This window comes from Acanthochromis polyacanthus, chromosome 2 (genome assembly GCF_021347895.1).
Source record: "Acanthochromis polyacanthus isolate Apoly-LR-REF ecotype Palm Island chromosome 2, KAUST_Apoly_ChrSc, whole genome shotgun sequence".
NCBI classification, from domain to species: Eukaryota; Metazoa; Chordata; class Actinopteri; family Pomacentridae; genus Acanthochromis; species Acanthochromis polyacanthus.
This window is the reverse complement of record NC_067114.1, coordinates 329,593-335,916: the sequence shown is the minus strand read 5'-3', so window position 1 is coordinate 335,916 and position 6,324 is coordinate 329,593. Positions and strand designations below refer to the sequence as shown.

General features: G+C 37.7%; 1 long non-coding RNA gene across 1 annotated transcript; it reads right to left on the bottom strand.

The window, feature by feature from the left end:
* Nucleotides 1–774: 774 nt before the first annotated feature.
* Nucleotides 775–2,711, bottom strand: LOC127532164 (uncharacterized). The gene is made up of 4 exons (XR_007939460.1): nucleotides 1,461–2,711; nucleotides 1,276–1,345; nucleotides 986–1,089; nucleotides 775–903 (listed from the first exon to the last, which is right to left on the bottom strand). It is a non-coding gene; the product is annotated as an uncharacterized LOC127532164 (long non-coding RNA).
* Between the last annotated feature and the right edge of the window lie 3,613 nt (nucleotides 2,712–6,324).

The following is a 6,324-nucleotide window of genomic DNA, read 5'->3' as shown; positions in this document are numbered from 1 at the left end:
CCGCCCTGACCAATATTCCTCCGTTCACGGGGTTTTGGGCTGGGTGGAGCAGGGGATCTCTCTCTCACTGTCGCTTTCCGAACTGGAGGCTGAGGAGGGATCCGGGGCGAAGGAAGTGGTGTCAGCAGTTGCTCGCTGGCAGCGGACCAGAACAACTGGACGAGGATCCCCATCCCCTCACGATCACTCAGATGGACCTGCATAAATAAGAAATTTAAAAAAACACACATACAAACAGTTTTAATGTCAGTGAACATCTGCCGTGAACCAAACTTGTCCAATCAACGACTTTTTTTCACAACATACTACACTTACACCATCCTTGCTCCACAGCACCAAATCACTCAGGGGGAAGTGCTCTGCAGTGCTGAAGAACTTTACACCTTGAAAAAAAATTGAAAAAAAAAGTCATCATTGTACCAAAATATCCATTGATACTTGAGAATTGGTAAATGTCAGGGTTCACGTCTTTCCTAGTTTGTTCATCAGGTGAACCATGGCAATGGATGAAAACAAGTTTTCCTCTTACCCATACCGAGCAGCCACACGTCGGTTTTCCTGCCGAAGGCAGGTCCTGGTGGTGGACGTCAACACCCAGGCGGGGAAGGAACAGTCGACCACAACAACCCTTGGACCAGCGGTTGCCACAAGTGGGAGGAGATTGGCAAAATCCAGACCGCGCTTCTCAACAGTGGGTGCTGGTCAGGTTGTTGCCAGGGACCATGATGCAGACGGCCACCTCAGGTGCACAGAAGGAACTGCAGCATGCAGAACCTCAGTGCGAATTTCAGAAGCAGACGCCCCCGGGATCGACAGGAAGCCAAAGCTCAGCCGAGACTCTGGCATCCGAATAAAGCCATCTACAAGAGCACGTAGATGGGAGTCCCCGACAATAAGAATGAACTGCAAAAGAAATACCACAGTTTTAGTATGAAAGTCAAAAGAACTTTTTAAGAAAACGAACAGCAACAATTAATAATTATACCTTCTTTCCAGGGCGCTCAGGAGGAATGACCAACTTGTGGTTGCGCCCAGTAAAGGGTGAAGTTGGCCATTTCAAAGCTTTGTGGCGGTAACCGGTGCCACGGCCTGTTCACAAGAAGACAGAGCAAAAGAGGATTTAAAAACGGATTTCAAACAAAGAGCTCATACAACAATCAGCATTTTCTATTATTGTATGAGAACAGCAGAATCTGTGTTCAACGGGTAATTGTTGGTGGTACACTAAATATGATTTGTGAAGATATTTCATGATAAAAACAGCTGACTACTTACGTGCAATAAGGTTTGCACGCGCCTGCCGCTCTTCCCAGAACCGTCCGGCTGGCAGGGTGGAACCAACCTTCTGTGACCAAATAATACACTTATTTAATTCAACATCGTGCGGATGCCATGAATGTGTCCAACTTAGCACATTCTGTATTGCACAAGTCAGCATGTCAGTTCGGGTGTAAACATACCTTGTACTGGGGAGAGCGGGAGCAGTGGGGTGCGTCGACAGGAGGGGTGGACATCTCAGACGCGTCCGGCTTCCTCCAGCGCTGCTTCTGGGCCTGGGAGCGTCTCCCCTTCCTAGGCATCCTGGAAGACAGCACAAGAGCACAAGAGAGACAGACAAACACAGGGAGAGAGAGAGACAGAGAGAGAGAACAAGGCACACAAAACAGATGGATGGATGAAAGGATGGATGGACGGATGAAAGGATACGAAGTGATGCAGCGAAGGTGGTCGACCAAAGGATGTCCAAGGGCAATCCAGAGGCTCTCCAAAAGGCTGTCCAAAGGCTGGTGGAAAAAAAAAACCCAGTTATCTGAAAGCACTGCTATGAAACAGTAAGTACCAATATGAGCAGCAAAACATGCATGTACAAGACACATCTAATGTCCTCACTATGTGTTTTTCCATCAGAGGGAAAAATCTACTTACACTGCTGACTCAAACTGAAACAACTAATTCAAAACACAAAAGGGCTAAAGACCAGACAATGGCTACTAAATTAAAGCACTACTGCATGTTTTCTCACAAAGAAGAAGAATCTCAACATGTCTGCAGCAAAAGTAGCTGAACTGGTCTTTAACACAGCACAGAGAATTAATATGACACTGTAATTAATGGTATGTTAACATTTCCTCATGCAACATGTCTTAAACGATATTATAGTCATCATGATGTCCAAATTGACTGATAGAACTGATTGTAAGATAATGGAATAAAGCACTGGCACCTTAATTAATTTTAACATCAAAATTGCTAGAAAATGTAGACAATGTTACATTTAACCACACTACTTTTTAAGCAAACACTACACGGTACAAGAGATATTTCATCTGTCAGAGCACTATTTTACAGAGACAAATATTCACCACAGTATAAACTAAGGCTTCAACATAGTGAAGAAATGATAAATCCTTTGTGTATTTTCTGTGTTTTAAAAAGCTGAAAAGGCAGAAATAATCCCACATCAGCAGATGCATGTACTGCTGCTACTGCTACTATAACTGCCTGTATACAATTATTCAGCTGGAGTGGCAGTACTTTTAAACAGATTTAATGGTGATATTCTGGAAACCAAAGCTTCAAACAAAGGCTGCTGGATCATTGTAGTTTTGAAGGTGGATGATTTGATGTCTATCATTTGTAATGTTTATGGACCAAACAGAGCATCGCAAGCAAAGGACATGTTTACTGAACTGTCTTCAGCTTTGGACAATTTAAAGGAAAAATACAAAGATTCTACTATTATCATAGGAGGAGACTTTAATGATGCTGCAGATGATGACATGGACGAACATCCTCCAAGATCTGCATCATTACTGGGCTTTAAACCCACCTCATTTATAAGTGATCATCTTTTGGTAACAGATGTGTGGAGATTTATGAACCCCAATGTCACAGACTGCACGTGGTCTAACACCAGCAGAAGTTTACAGACAAGAACTGGCCTTTGGTTAATCTCATCACAGAGTTTACAGTTTATTTTAGATATTTCTCATACTCATGCTCCACTGTCTGATCATAAATTAATAAGTTTAAGATTAACAGGATCAAAAGAGAATTCTAACATAAGAGGCTATTGGAAATTAAACAATAATATATTAGATGATAAACAATTTAAAGAAGGGGTACAATTACTTGCTCAGGATATATTCGGTAAAAGAGAAATGAATCAAATTTAAAAATGGGAATACTTTAAATTTAAAATGAGAGAAGTTGCAATTAAACGTAGTAAAGAAATAGAAAAACTAAAAGATGAAAAAATGAATTTTCTAATAAACCAGCTACAGTTATTAAGTTCCAAACAGGATTTATCTGAAGAAGACCTAAGCACACTAAAAAAACCTCACAGAAGAGCTTGACAGAATGTATGTGAACTTAGCGCAAGGCGCTTTCATCAGATCTAGAGCTAAGTGGTTAGAAGAAGGCGAGAAAAACTCAAGTTACTTTTTTTGCATTACAGAAAAGAAACAGAAAAAGAAATAATATTACATCTCTTAATATAAATGAGCTGGTATGCTTGGATCCTAATAGCTATGGAGTCACAGGAGTGCCAACTCAAAATATAAATAAATAAATAAATAAATAAATGTGGAAATATAAAGAGAAATCAATAAATAAATGTGGAAACAAAGAGAAATAAATAAATGTGGAAATATAAAGAGAAATAAATAAATAAATAAATGTGGAAATATAAAGATATAATTAAATAAATAAATAAAAGGAAAAACAGAAAAGGTAAAAGTAAAGACAAAGTTTTTCTTTTATTTATTTATTTCTCTTTATATTTCCACATTTATTTATTTTTTATTTATTTCTCTTTATATTTCCACATGTATTTATTTATTTTTCTCTCTTTATATTTGCACATTTATTTATTTATTTAGATTTTGATTTGGCACTCCTGTGACTCCATAAATATCATCTCCAATTATATTACCTTGTTTTATAGCAACCTGTATACATCTGAATTTAATCAAACAAAATGTGATAAATTTATGAAGCACATACAAAATTTTACACCCTTTATTTCAGAGAGCTTTAAAGAGACGTGAAGCTGACATTCTGGGTTCAGAAATCACTGATGCTGTTCATTCAAGAGATTGAGAAAAATCACCTGGAAGTGATGGCCTCACAGTCGAATTTTACCTTTGCTTCTGGGATTTGATAAAGCAACATCTTTTACTGATTTATAACGAATGCATTAGCAGACAAGAAATGACAACAACCATGAAGCAAGGTCTGATAACCTTGATTCCTAAGCCAGGTAAAGATCCCTTATTGACAGAAAACTGGAGACCTGTTTCACTTTTAAATACTGATTATAAAATCTGAGCAAAAGTCTATGCTAAACGACTGAAAAATAATTTAGGAGAGATAAGTGAAAATCAAAATGGCTTCATGGCAAAGCGTCACATTATTTCTAATATCAGATTAATATAAGATGTAATTGATTACCTCAGATTATATAAACTCAAAAGCACTGAAGGTTTTCCAAGATTTCTACAAGGCATTTGATTCAATTGAACACTCTTTCATTATACAATTGTTGGCTTTGGTGATAAATTTATTAATAGTATCACTATGTTTTATAATGACATAAATAGCTCGGTGATTTTATATCCCAGAATGTCTAGGAGGTTTTCTGTCTCAAGAGGTGTACGCCAAGGATGTCCCATTTCCTGTTTCTTGGTTTTGGTTGTGGCTGAACTCCTATTCTTAAATATTTCCTGCAACCCCAATATTCACGGTTTAGTCATTTTCAATCGTGAGATAAAGATTTCACAGCTAGCTAATGACACAGTTTTATTCCTCAAAGATAAATCGCAGATACAAACTGCACTACAAGTAACTGGTGAATTTTCTGAAGCCTCAGGGAGTACAACATGGCTCACAAAAATTCATTTTTTCCTGTTCTCTTCCTGTATACAGTTGTGCCATTTATTCTGAATTTACAGACTTTGTTATTTATTTTTGGGCTGAGTTAATAAGTTATTCATTCATTTAGTCCTGGGTTTAGTCCATGTAACCCTGCTCCTGTGGGACAGAGTTTAGTGTCTGATTGTAATTCTGTTCAGTGAATAGATAATTTAAGTTATAAAGATGTTTTGTTTTTGCTTAAGCACTTTTCATTCTATAGTTGGCTGATGTGGTCAACTTGAAGCTGTTGAGTGCATTAGAATCCTATAAAGACAAATGTTAAAACTGGTTGATGGAGTTATTTCAATTATGCATATATTTATGGAAAATACTGAAATGTGTTGTGCACATCCAGCCACAGAACCTTCATCCATATTTTACATGAAGAAACATTTTTAATATTGCCTGCTGTTGCTGTTTTTTTTTTCTCAGTTTTTTAAATCTCAATGTTTTTTTATTATCCCTTAATGTTGTCTCTATAACAAGATTTTAACAAAATGCTCTTAAAATACACCAGAATGCAGGAAATGGGATCAATAATTGTCAAAATTTTCTGGGGGAGGGCCCCCAGACCCCCATCAGCATCTCACATAAACCAAATCTCACTCTGAGGTCTGATCACAAGTTGACAGCCCTGAATTATTGTGTTGTGAGCAAAAGTCATGGCCACTGTGGCCTAAAACATTTAAACAGTGAAGTATCTCTGAAAAAAATCAAAATTGGTCCAAAAAGTGGAAAAGCAATTTCTCATGGGGGCTAAGCCTCCCCTGTCCTTAAAACCTAGTGACACCCCTGTGTGAGCCTGGCAGTTGGTCGCCATGGTGACCGCACCAGCTGAAGAGAAGTTAGCAGTATAAAGTACATTTTACAAGAATAAGACACTTACAGCTTAGCGAAAATCTTAAAAGAAAAAAAACCAAACACTGTGACTTGTCTGAAACCACTGCTATAAAACAGTAATCACCAATATGAGCAGAAAAACATGTACACACAACACATCGAATGTCCTCGCAATGTATTTTTTTATCAGAGAAAAAAAATCTACTGTCACTGCTGACTCAGAAACTGAAACAACGATTTTAAAACACAACAAGGGTAAAGATCAGACAATGCCTACCGAATGGAAGCACTGAAACATTTAATCATGCAACATGCCATAAATAAACGATATTATACTCATCATGATGTCCTAAATGACTTATAGAACTGATTCTAACATGATGGAACAAAGCACTGGCACCTTAATTAATTTAAACATCAAAATTCCCGTGAAAGTGCACACAGCACCATTTTGCAAGACTAAAACAGTTATAGCAAAGCTCCTGTTTAACCACACTATTTTACAGAAAACACAATGAGGTAGAAGAGATATCACAGCACCATTTTACTAAGACAACCGTTCTACATAGA